Here is a 14,306-nt window from a genome sequence, read left to right on the forward strand (position 1 = left end):
AACACTCCACTGCAGTGTGGTTAGTTCTGGGCTGAGTGAGCCTACCTGCTAGGTCAGCACCTTTTCAAATAATTGAGCAGTCTACTGAGAGCCTGCAGTGGGAATCACAGCAAAAGCTTTGGAGAGAAGTCCAAGTTAGAAGTCTATAGATGCTTTCCCTCTAGCCAACAGTTCCATTAAGGAGATTCATTTTAGTGCTTTGGATGTGTGAAGATTTCAGTTCAGTCATGGCACATCCAGTCATTATTCAATCCTCAGATTCACTTCAGTCAGCAGGTTCAAAGGAAATTCAGAAGGAAAATCCCAGGGAAAAGGAAACTCAGGACCCTGCTCCAACTATTTTGAGCATCTATTAGAAATCACAAGAATGATACCTGACATTCATGGCAAAAATTGTCTCTAGATCTTGGTCAATTTCCAAAATTAAGGCTCTTAGAAAAAGATAAAGTCCACAGGATAAAAGTTCTTGAAGTATAGAGGATGTAGTGACCTAGAATATTCCATGCTTCTAAAGGCCTTTTGTCCCATGGCTAGAACTACCTAGTGACTACCTGGAGACTCACCTCTGTCCCAGGCTCTATGATCAATTCCATTTTGGCCCAGGGAGAATGTAGGAAGACTTTAGGTGTCCATGTGGAGCTTCAGCATGGAGTCAGCTCCGCTGTAGTGCCTACATTGATCATGACTCCCGAATCTGGCAAGTGTATTCTTACCTTATTCTTTTCAGTCAGGTCTCACTTTGTGACTCAGAAGTTCCAGACCTGCATCCTTCCCTTACTCTTGCACATTGTTTTCAGAACTAGAAGCTAGCCTTGCTATCACAAGAACTTGCAAACAACAGGCACCTCGGTTGCTTTTTGAGTGTAAAGTTAATTTAGCTCACTCTCTGCTGAAATTCTCTAGGGCACTCCTCTCTAATTCATTGCATCAGCCATGTTTTGCAATTCAGTCTGCTCAGATCTGATCTTGAGAGAATAGAGTTGGGTAGATTAACTCATTCATGTCCAACATCTCCATCTGAAGATAGAATCATGCACATGGGTGACAACTGCTAGGGCAGCAGTATTTACAGAAATCCTAGCAATATCACTGAGCATGAAAGAGATCCCCATTTCTGCCTCTGAACTGAAACCTACCAACCATCCCCAAAAGCTTGGCTTCCAGTACCATGTGTATTCATTCACATCAACCTTCCAAAACCTTGGTGCGATCTCATATGCCTGCATTTCAAAGAACTCCCAATTAAAGATCTTAAACTGCTGTGAAGCAGTAAAAATTTCCCTAAACAATAACTGTACAGAGGATCACTTCTAAGAGTGAGATTTTTGTTATTTCATTTCAGGCATTCTAAATTAAGCCCTGGAGAAACATTTTACTGCTAATAAATAATAGGCTTGTTGTAATATGCATTATTGCTGAGATAATAGGCTACATCAATATCTATTCATGTTATTGTAACTGGGAAATAAGAACTGAGAATACTATTCTATTTCCCAGGATTGAGAAAAAACAAATGTTAATTCTAATACTGTCATGTTTGGTTTAAATTATCTACTCTAAAATATAGACATGTATTCACTTTCAATATAATGAATTCATTTGTTACTCAGGCACATTTGGTTTTTATCAAATTTCTTTCTAAAATAATTTTATATGGTAGGACACAGAGGAACAACATGGTCCAAGACTTAGCAGTTGATATATAATACACTGAAACTCATTAAAAGAGAATATTGGTAAAATCCTACATTTCAAAAAAGGTGCTATATAATAAACTCTAAATTATATATCTTCAAGACTTAAAAAAATCTTAGCTCAGAGTCTTATGTATGTTTCTTCCCTGGTAGGTTAACATTTCAGAATGTGTTGATTTTAAAAATTTAAATCTTCCAGATGCACACCAATTTTTAACAAATATTAACAATTCTTCAGGTGGAAACTGTCTCTGACTTTAAGGTTTGAGTTTTAATCTGCAAGAAGGATTGCTGAAAAGTTAACCATTTTTCTCCTGTAGCTATTTTAAAGCTTAATTTTAAAAAGGCATTTATTATAAAATAAATTCAGGTAGTATGGGGATTATAAAATAATTGCTTTGGGAGAATCTAAAGCTGCTCCAAACCTTTTGTTCCCAATTTCACAACTATTTAAAGCTGTGCTACTGAGTAGATACTAACAGGAAGTGAATTAGCCATAAACAGTCAATGAAAAGAAAACAGTTTAGTAAAATCATTTTAAATCCAAGCTAACACTTGGTCTGACCATAGATAGTCCAGTGAAATTCATGCCTAAGATATATAATTTATACACTAACTTTAAAAAAAAAACTATGTTCTAGAGTTAAAAAGGACCTTGAGTTTGCAGAACATTGTAAGGATGGAATGAGAAATGTATTAATAAGTAGAAAAATCATTCTACAAGTTTTGGAGTTTATTTTCAAAACTTAGAGTAAAATTTGACTTCTGTAGCTGACTGAGGCTCCCACTGAAACATCTGAAAATTGAGGGAATTGATTTTTAAAAAATTGAATCTTCCAGATGGATGCTAATTTTTAACAAATATTATCAATATCAACTCAACAAATATTATCAACCAATATCCCAGAGAAAAAGGATATGGAAGAAAATTTATCATTAAGTTTCTCTGTAAACCATTTAATGAATCTTAGGCTGCGAAAGACAAAAGCTAGGAAACTAAACAGAAACAACTGAAACACAGTGGGATTTTTGACAGTCTCATAGAGAGAGAGAGAGAGAGAGAGAGAGAGAGAGAGAGAGAGAGAGATTGGATTTCAGAAACTACCAGAGAAGTTGAGAATAAAAATACTCATTTTTTTAAAATTTAGGATTCTTGGAGCCTATATAATCCCCTTGGTTTTCCTTCTTAGATCAAGAATGAAACAAAGATCTCTAATTAATTGCCACTGTTACTGAATATTGTAGTAGAAGTCCTAGCCAGTACAATAAGACAAGAAAAAAGATAGAATGGTTAGAAAGAAAGAAACTGTAATCATGCTTAGAGAATTCAAAATAATGTATAGACTATTCTCATTTTATACTATAAAACAAATTTAGGTCAGGCTCCTGCTACAATGGAGTGTGTTAAAATTCCTCTCTGCCAAAAATTTTACTAGAATGCATTTTTAAACTGTATGTTTGCAGCCGTCAGGAATGTTTGTATTTTAAAAAACAACTAACACTGGTTTTTAAAAAGGCATTATTGGTTCATAAATAAATGAATTTAATAAGGGCATTAGATAAAAGTTCAATACAAATATCTTTGGAAGTTAGGGGTGTTGCTCAGTGGTAGAGTACTTGTCTAGCTCATGTGAGGCCCTCGGCTCAACTCCCAGTATTGCAAACAAGAAAGAGAGAGAAAAAGAAATAGAGAGGAGATCTTTTGTATGTATATATACTAGCAAAATAACTTTAAAATAAAAAATACCATATATAATAGCATCATAAATTATCAGTATGTAGCATTTCATCTCATGAAAAATGTACAAGACTTCTATGCAGAAAATTACAAAACATGGAAATAAATTGAAGAAGAGCTAAATAACTGTATGCTATAGTCATAGATTACAAGACTAATATTATTAAGATTTCAAGTCCTTACAAATTAATCTATAAGCTAAATGTAATCTCAATCAAAATATCAGCAGATTTTTTTCTGGGGAGGGAAGTGAAAATAAAAAACTGACTCTAAAATTTATATGAAAATACAAAATTCCAGAAATGTACAAGATATTCTTGAATAAAAGCTAACTTGAATAACTTATACTACTGTGTGTTAATACTAGTACAAGATGATAGTAATTAATTACTATGTTATTTTCACAAGAAGAGATAAACTGAGAAATAAGTCAGCAAACAAGCAAACAAATCACAATTGATAAATAGGAGTACATAAAATTAAAAAACTGTGGGTTTAATAGGATTAAGAGGATGAAAAGGAAAGCCAAGAAGATGACTTTTGCAACACATATAACCTAAAAAAGAAAACTCTTAAAAAAGAGAGAGAGATGGCCAATATATAATTGGCAAAATACATAAATAAGAACTTCATATAAGAAGATGGCAAATAGACATTGCACAGATGCTCAAAGTTAATTAGTTATCATTTAATGAATAAGTAACCACTACATATCTGCCAGAATGGCTGAAGCAAAACTAGACTAACAATATTAGATTTTAGCAAGGTTGCAGACTCATATACTGCTAGTGGGTGTGTAAATCAGTAACAGTCACTTTTTTTTGATAAATAGGACTATATCAAATGGTGTAACAATAAAAGCAGAATAAATCATGATCCAGTAATTTCACCTCTTGAAAAGATTAGGATAATAATACCTAGCAAGAGTAATAAAATGGACTTGAGCCATATCATAAGAATAAGAAGATATCACTTAAGCTATTTCAGAAGCTATTTCATTATGAAAGAATCTTATACCAAAATTTTTGAAAATTGAGATCAAAAGGCACATTTCTAAAAACACCACAACTTTTCAAAACTCACATCAGAAGAAGTAGAACATCAGAATAGTCCTATAATTAGTGAAGGTGTTGAATCTTTAATTTAAAAGTTCCACACAAACAAAACTCTGAGTCTACATAGGATCACCAGTAAATTCTATCAAACATTTTTTTTTTAAATTTTGAGCAACTGACAGAATTAAGAAAGAATATATTTGACTTATTTGGTGCTACATCGTTCTCTTTTAAGGCAGAAGGCACTGTAACCTTGGAATAGGGAGAAGAAATTGGACTCTAGAATGAAAAATAATTATGTAGTCATGATAATATGAACACTGTTCACTGAACTAAAATGTTTGAACCAATCCATAGGCAAACCTTGAAATACTTAAGTATGGCGAGAGATAAAATGTGCATTTCACTAGGTTTGACAATGTAAAATAAGATCTATCAAAGGTAGGAGTTAAAAATCATGGGAGAAGGTAGAGACAATATTTTCATGTTACACAGTAAGAAATCAAGACACACTGTTGAAAGTTTATGGAACAGGAAATGGAAGTTTAGAAATAGTGTTTTAATTCAGAAAGGTAATAAAAAGGGAGGAATAAAAACAACTTTAAAACTATCAAATACCTAGAAAGGAGGAAAAGGGGATCAAATAGTATAAATGAGTTAATTCATCATTTGTCATAGCAGAAGTTCAATGGAGTAAGAAGTTCAATGAGTAAGACCTTACTTTTTTATTTGGTGAGGTAGAGTTAATCCAGAAAAAAAAAAAAAAAAACAGAAAAGGTTAAAATTATTTGTTTCTGATGAAAGGACTATAGGTAGGAAAGGGAATATTGGAGGACTATTTTGTATTGGTTCTTTTTTAAATTTTTTTTAATTTTATTTTTTAGGTGTAGATGGACACAACACAATGCCTTTATTTTTTATGTGGTGCTGAGGATCTAACCCAGGTCCCTCCCGTGCTAGGTGAGTTCTCTACCGCTGAGCCACAATCCCAGCCCTGTATTGGTTCTTTTTAAAAAATATTTTTAAATTATAAATAGATCTTTTATTTGATTTACTTATTTATATTGGTGCTGAGGATCAAACCCTGGACCTCACACATGCCAGGCAAGTGCCCTACCACTGAGCCACAACTCCAGCCCCTTATATTGGCTCTTTTCAGTTATATATGACAGTAGAATTTGTTTTGATATAATAATAAAAGCATGGAATACAGCATGTTCTAGTTCAGACACCAGTACCTTTCCTTCACCTTCCCTTTCCCTAAATGGCAGAAAGATCAGTAGAGGGAAGGGAGCAGGGGGTGAGGGACTATAAATTTTTAATATTAACACTTTCTCTATTATGAATTTTAAATAATATAATTATGTTACAATAAAGTTAAATAAAAAACCATTAAACTGGCATGAGAATAAATAGAGAAAGAAATAAAAGAACCTAACTTATGTCAAAATCTCACATATGAAGATAAAAGACATCAAACAACAATTTAGAAAAGAAGGAATTTTAAAATAAATGCTGGAACACCTTTTGTCTGCTAGGATAGACTTGCTTTGATCTCAAATCCAGGTGATTAATGAAATAAAGGTAACAATAAAACCATGAAAAACTAGAAGTAAACAAATGTGTCTTCTTATTTCTTCTTGGAGAAGAAGCTTTCAAGCATAGAAGATATAAAACAAAAGTTTTCAAAGGAAATATTTGACAATATAAAAATGGAAAGCCTTGCTATTTGCAAAAGCCAATCTAAATTGGGCTAATGGGAAATAAGTAATTGTGGGGAAATAGTTATAGTAATAAGAGAAAAGCCTACTATTTGTTAACATATTCATTCGAATTAATAATACAACATAAATTACAGATTGTTTTATCTGTAGAACTTAAGAGAATGTTTGAATAGAAACCACGAGGTTTGAATCTAGTACCTTCACATAAGGATGGTCGGCATCAACTTGAAACTTCTTAGGAAGCAATTGTCAATATGCATTATAACCTCATAAAGGTCTGTAACTTTTAATTTCATGTCTGGAAATTGGTCTTACAGGCAAAAATCAGAAATTATTAACAAAGATTTATATATTTAAAACAAAATGTCTAAACATGGAGAGAGATGGCTAGTAAAATAGTCACACTCACACATTCAGCAAGTATTTATTGAGCTTTTATTGAGCCTGGCACTCTTCCAGACAGTGGTAATGAAATAATGAACAGACAGACAAAACTTCATTCTCTTATTGAACTTCCACTTTAACAATATTTGACAGTGGAGGAAATGCTTCAAAATAAACAGAAATATGCCATAATCTCAATTATGCAAAACAGTAGGCAAAGAGATATACCAAGTATATATACCCTGATATACCAGTATAGCAAGTTTTAACAGAGTATTTCTCTACAGGGTGAGTTGCGTGATATTACTTTTCCTGCTAGCACTTAGTATTTTCCAACTTTTCTATCATGAGCATTGTGTTAGCTTTTCATTACTGTGATTAAAATACCTGAGGAGAGAAGGAAAGTTAATGTGGGCTCATGGTTTTGTAGGTTTAGTCCATGGTTGGCAGAGGCCATGGCTCTGGGACTGAGGGGAGGTTTCAGAACATCATGGCAGAATGAAGTAGCTGGTGGCCAGGAAGCAGAAAGAGAGAAGGGAGAAGAGGCCCCAAAGAAGATGAACCCTTCCAGAACACTCCCCAGTGACCCACCTCCTCCAGCCATGCCCCACTTGCCTACTGTTACCACCTAATTAGTCCATTCAAACTAGGATGAACTGATTAGGTTGCAGCTCTCACAATCCAATTATTTTAACTCTAAACATTCCTGCATTTATTAACATAGGAGCTTCTGGGAACACTCACATCCAACCCTTAACAAGTATATATATTTTAGCAATTAGAAAAAGATGCAAATATGCATATATGTATGTATACTTACAGGATGACCATGACAGTTAAATGAAATAAAGTGTAAGTGCTTGGCAAAGAGTAAATTTTCAATAAATGTCAGTTTCCTCTCATTTTCAATTTTAAGATTGATTTTGTCCCTTGCTGTTCTCCCTTTTTATTATGGATGGCTTGGTCTCTTGCCATCACACTTTTTGCATTTCTTTGTAGTGAGTATATTTAAACTTTTAATCAAAATTACCATGCTTTTTATTAATAGGTTGCCTATTATTTTTAGAGAATTACAGTTGCTTTAAATAGTTCAGACCTGTAGGAGAGAGATCTTTAGGTAAAAGAACTTGCTAGAACACCTCAGATCATTCCATGGAAAGAGTCACTTTCTTTACCAAGGAAATTGATCAATGCTGTGTTTCTATGGTTACTATTCTTCCTTTATTAATGCAAAAAGTTTCCAGTTTTACTCTCCTAAATAAAAATGAGGAGATATGCTGATCTCTAATGGCACGAGTGGACCACTGACGTTTTCTAGGTTCTGGTTACTTAATGTGCTATTCTTCCTACAGTGTGGTTAATACTGTGTCAGACTTGACACATAAACTTCAATTTTCAAGGCATCACCAAGAAATGATAAAATTACATGGCTGGCAGGAACTTGCCATTATAGAATATGTCATATATGGGGGTATTTTAGCTTTATTTAGACTACAGCCTGTAGATTGCTTGTATACACAAAGCACTTAAAGTAGAGTCACTCTTTTGGACCTGAACCAATTTCCTAAGACATTTGTTTATTGCAAGCTCCTAAGGAGATGCATTATGTTGCAGCCTGGAATTCTTGATTCAGATCAGCTTCACCTCTCATCTACTCACATACTAGTTACCTGATAATTTTAATGGCGAACTGATTGGCACATTGGGAGAAACTAACAAGAGTCTGCAGGGCTAACCATTATATTTACATGCTGGTTAGGGAGTTGGTTCTCAGGCAGAGAACAATTGAGGAATGGTGTCAGGACAGCATGAAATGCTGCACCTGGAAACTGTCCTGGCCCAGCACACAAGGCTAGGTAAGCACTGGCAAGACAGGTAAAGTTGGTTTTGAAAGGAATCTCAAAAAATATTCACTAAAATGTGTATTTAAAGTTGTTCATTTTGATTGAGCACAATGTGCCTGTTGTGTGTTGCTCTCTTAATCCAGAAAAATCCATATGATGTGGGTGTGTAGTATCTCAAATTTATCTCAGATTCACTGAGTCACTAATTTGTGCCTAACTCCTGCTTTCTCTTCACAGGTTACTGGCCTTTTGAGCCTGGGGCACCCCAAGAACACCATCAAAGGTCTCCGTATTGACAAGTGAATTACACTTTCAGAGACCATGATGGGGAAAAAAATCACCATATAACCAGAAATAGTTTGTAAATATAGTAAAACATACAGTAGCGAGTTTATAAAACTGGATATTTACAAAATCCCTTACCTTAGAAGTATGACACATATCTTTTTTCTTCTGTCTTCTCTTAACCAGCAAACACTAACCACTTGCCTCATGTGCATTTGTACACTTTTACATTTGCTCTGAGAAGGATCTAAAGTTGATCACTGTTTTTTAAAAAAGGTGGCACAGTGCTATCATTCCAGTAAATTAGGTGTGATTTTTCACACACCTCCAGCTAAATGGAGCTGGAATCACATGGGAGCAAAACCTTATATTAACTTTTTTTGCCAAAAATTTCAAGGAAATAATATTTTTTTTAAAAAAAATTAATCATAAAATCCATAGCAAAAGAGCAGTGAAGATTTCATTAAGTGTTGGAACTTTGTGGATGTGAAATAAAGTCAATGTTATGAGCTTTGTGTTTTATTTACATTTTAATCTTTATTAGTTTCCCATAGAGAGAAAGTTCACAACATTGCTGGACTCCTAAGAATCACTTTTTTTTTTTAAAGAAAGAAAAAGACCAGAGTCATTGCAGCATATTCTTCATAGTAGCAAAAACTTGGAAATAACTCCAATGCCCATCAGCAGAGCACTAAATAAAAACTATGATATATTAATGAGATCAAATACTCCACAGAAATAAAACAAAACTATTGTTATATGTAATAACATGTGTGCATTTCACTGGCCTAATGTTGAGAGAAAGAAACAAACCAAAGGTGGCATATTACGTGATGCCATTTATATGAAGTTCAAGTACAGGCAAAACCAGTCTATACTGGTGAAAACCAGGCTACCAGTGTCCAGAAATCAGCAGCCAGTTTAAGGGCACTTCTTTTGAAAATGATCTATCTTTTTCCTTTGGCTGCTTTTAAGATCCTCAGTTTTTCCTTGGTTTTAATGTGACTTTTCAAAAATGTATCCTGGTTGAAATTCATTTGGCTTCCAGTATCTAAAGTTGATGTCTCTCAATGGCTCTTCGCTTGAGTAGTGCCTCTTCCACGTTCTCTATATTATCTCTCCCTGAAATTCAGATTGGCACATGTCAAACCTTCTTTCTTCACCCCCCCCACCCCTTGTCTCTGAGCCTCTTCACATTTCTTATCCTTCTTTTCTTCATTTCCCCATTTTTCTTTTCTTTTTTCTTTATTCATTTCTTTGGATTTGTCTTCCATCTAGTTTTTTTTTTTTTTTCATCACCAGACATGTCTAATTTGCCACCAAAAAAAAAGTAGAGTTTTTTTTAAATTTCAATTATTATATTCACTTCAAATATGTTACATGAGTTATTCTGTGTCTGATATTTTCTACATCTGAAATATTTATGAGTTTGTGTCTGTTTGTTTCTGGTGAATTTTGCCCATGATGTCTTTTCTTGAGTGTTTTGGGAATTTTGCCTGATTGTTCTGGAAAGCTAACTGTGTGGGAATTCTTTGAGGACTGAGGAGAACTTGAATTCCCCTAGAGATTTGTCCCTGCTTCTCAGTGTCACCAAACTGCAGCCACTGTAAATTAAAGTTTCAGTCCAAATTTTTCTGTTACCCTGTACCAGGTAAGGATGAATTTAGACTTGTGCTTACAAATTCTCTAGGGGAGGACAAAGATTTATGTTTCCCACCCTCAGTTCAAAGTGGAGACAGGTAAGTTTCATTTCTGACTCCTGAAGAGTTTGCTCTTCCTTCCTCCTTACCTTGACTATAGCCTTTAGGATTCCAGATACTAGGGGTCCTCTTGCTAGACTGTCCCCTCAGGGGCAGACCTCAGCTGTCCTCTGAACCTTGTGCAGTTATCCGAGCAGAAATAATATCTCCAGGTTCAGCCACACCTTGAGGACATAAGTGGGATTTGGTATTCTCCTACCACCCAGGATTCCTGTGGGGTTCTGCACATGCCTTAATTTAGAGCCAGCTCAGTAATGCATTTAAATCAGTGGGAGTGTTTTCAAAGTTAATCTGGGTTTTAATTTTTAGTTCAGAGGATCATTCAGAGTATATTGTCAGCCATATCTCTCTGGAAATGGAGTACTAAAGCGTCTGTCAAATGCTAAGCCTAGAGTTTCTATAGAGCCCTAATTTGATTACTTCATAGTTTTATGAAGAAAAGTGATGCTTTTTTTTTAACCTAACATAAAGAGGTTTATTAGGCAGATGACCAAGACTTATTGGGGGGATGTTTGTGTGGTAGAGGCTTCAATTATATTGGAATTCCATCCTTCACATTTTAAATCAGTCTAAACATTCTTCACTATTTATGTTGTTGGAGCAGTAGGCAGCTTGGAATGGGTTTTATAATGCAATCATTCTTCCAAATGCATAACATGGCATCAGTCCGAAAAATAGTCACCATCTCCAAAATGAGCAAAATGAGGCCAAATTCTGCTGTAGCAGTCTGACCTGTGGGTACATGATCTATTGATTTATAGGGATGAATGAAGTTTGTTTTGTAAATTATCTTTTCTTCCTCTCCCTCCTATTTCTTATTTCTTACTTCCTTCCACAGTATATTTTTATGAAAGTCACAGATTTGGCCTGAAACATTCCGATTGCTAGAAGAAAACATAGGGTCAACACTCCATCGTATAGGTGCTAGCACAGACTGCCTTAACAAGACTCCAAAAGCACAAGAAATAAAATGAACCATCAATAAGTGGGATGCCATTAAACTAAAAAGCTTTTACATAGCTAAAAAAAATGATTAAGAGAGTGAAGAGAAAGCCTACAGAACAGAATAAAATCTTGGCCAGCTACTCCTCTGAGAGGGGATTAATATCCAGACTATACAAAGAATTCAAAAAACAAATAACCCAATCAATAAATAGGCAGACGAATTAAACAGAAACTTCTCAATAAAAGAAACATGAAAGGACAATAAATACAAGAAAAAATGTTCAACATCTCTAGCATTAAGGGAAATACAAATCAAAACTACACTAAGATTCTATCTCACTCCAGTCAGAATGGCAAAGATCAAGAATACAGACAAAAATAAATGCTGGTGAGGTTGTGGGGAAAAAAGCACACTTGTACATTGTTAGTGGGACTGCAGACCAGTGTAACCCTCTGAAAATGAGTTTGGAGATTCCTCAAAAAACTAGGGATGGAACCACCATATAACCCAGCCATGTCACTCCTGGGTATTTTCCCAAAAGATCTAAAATCAGCATACTATAGTGACACAGCCACCTCAATGTTTATAGCAGCAAAATTCACAATAGCCAAATGATGGAATCAAACCAGATGAATGAATTAAGAAATTGTGGTATATACATACATTGGAGTTCTACTCAGCCATCTAAAGGAGTGAAATTATGGCATTTGCCAGTAAATGGATAGAAATGGAGAATATCATGCTAAGCGAAATTAGCCAAACTCAGAAACTCAAGGGTCAAATGTTTTCTCCTACATGTGGAAGCTAGAGTAAAATAAAGGAAAGGTGAAGGAAGGACAAGATTACATAAAGAACCAGGACGGTGGTGCACACCTGTAATCCCAGCAGCTCAGGAGGCTGAGGCAGGAGAATCCAGGGTTCAAAGCTAGGTTTGATTTATGGGGATAGACGAAGTTTGTTCTGTAAATTATCCTTTTTACAAAAAGTGAGGCACTAAGCAATTCAGTGAGACCCTGTCTCTAAATAAAATACAAAAGAGGGCTGGGGATGTGGCTCAGCGGTGGAGTGCTCCTGAGTTTAGTTCCTAGGTAGACCCCCCTCAAAAAAAGATTACATAAGGAACCAATCAAATATAAATTAATAGATGATAGGAATGAACTTTAGCAGAGGAGGGAGAAAGAGGAGGGATTTGGAGGGAAAAGAGGGGATCATGAACTGAAAATCGATTTTCATACATGTATGACTGTCAGGATAAACCCAACTACTCATATAACTACTAATCTCTAATTAAAAGAGAGAGAGAGAGAGAGAGGAAAAAAAGAATCGCTGGTTTGGAAATTTAGAGATCAATAACAGCATTCATAAGTGAATCAAACTAAAGCAACATATCCAAGATAGTTGTTTTCCAGAATTAGAATTTTCTCTTTTGTAAGGAATTGGTTTCTAAACAGTTATTCTGTAATTATAAGTCTGACAGGCAATTGGATTAGAAAAAATGAAAAACAAGTATTTTATAATACTTCTCTTTAAATGCAAAGTGAAATGTGGGACACAATTAATGTTACTATTTTAGATGTTTTTTCTTTTTTATTCTTCTGAATACCTATGAACTCACTATTAACCCACTACTTATTTCTTGTGTTCTAGCTTAATGAACTGTGATACAATGAGATTCTATTATCATCAATGCTCTGTGGGCAGTGGTAAAACAAATGCTCTGAGATAAGTGCAGCCTAATTCTCTGAGTATTATTTCAATGTTTCCTAAAAATTCCTCATTTGAAAAAGACAGGTCTTACATATTCCTCTTTATTGTAGCACAACAGCAGGTGAAATAAATGTGTGTCCTCTCTGGGATCAGACTTCCCTGTTGTATCTGTACCAATGTGCACTTTACCTTTAAAGAGGTAAGCTTGTGGCTTAAATTGTGAGGCTGGCAGGCTAGGAAACTTAGTTGTTTTCTTTTCTCTGGAAATGATCACAAAGTCATTGTGTAGAACAAATGCCTTAGCTTTTGTCATTTGAATAACTATCCTTGAGAATAAAAGGCAATGCCTCTTCAGAGTCTCAAGATGTCAGTGAATTTTCTGTTTTAATTCACCAGCATTGAAAAAAATTGTAATGACTGACTTTCTCATGAGTAAGAATCCTACTAAGAACAAGCATTTAAGGAGCATTTATTTACCTCTATTCATAAGAATTTACTCTTTTTTTAAAAGAAAAAAATCTTCACAAAAACCTTAAGAGGCAGCTGTTATCCTCATCTTACACAGGAGGAATTGAAGAAAGAGAGGTTAAGAATGTGTAGTTTGTAATCTTAAGATGGGAGGGACCTGCATTCCCACCTCCTGTCCCTTGACATGAGCTAGTTTGTAAACGCCCTGACAGTGAATCCTTGGGCTCAGTCTGAGAACTTTTGGAGACCAGATGGTTTGGAATGTGTAGGAATCTCACATTGGGGGCAAGTGATGTGTCTCTGGTGGGAGGCTGCAACAGGCCCAATCAGGGGACTCTGAGCACAGGAAGGAGCCTGACTCCTGACTGCACCCCCCTAACCTTCCCCACCCACCAATGATGGAAATGGTGTAGTGGACTGAGTTGTGTTTTGGTTGTTCTTTTGCATTAACTTTCTTTCAGTCAAGCACTGAAAGAACTCGGGGCCTTGTAAGTTCACCCCAGGAAGACAGGTAGTAATCAGGCAGAGAGGAAAAGTTTCCAAGAGCACTGATCAGTCTGGAATTGACCCTGATCTGCTGTGACCTTCTCACCCTTGCCTGCCCACTCCCAGCCTGCCTCACCCACCTAAGGGCTACCTGACCCGAGCGGCTGTCCTCACTGCTTGTTGTTTGTGTCCCTCCCCCCCCCCCCCCCCCGCAG

Source organism: Marmota marmota, unplaced genomic scaffold, assembly GCF_001458135.2.
Source record: "Marmota marmota marmota unplaced genomic scaffold, marMar, whole genome shotgun sequence".
Classification (NCBI taxonomy): Eukaryota; Metazoa; Chordata; class Mammalia; order Rodentia; family Sciuridae; genus Marmota; species Marmota marmota.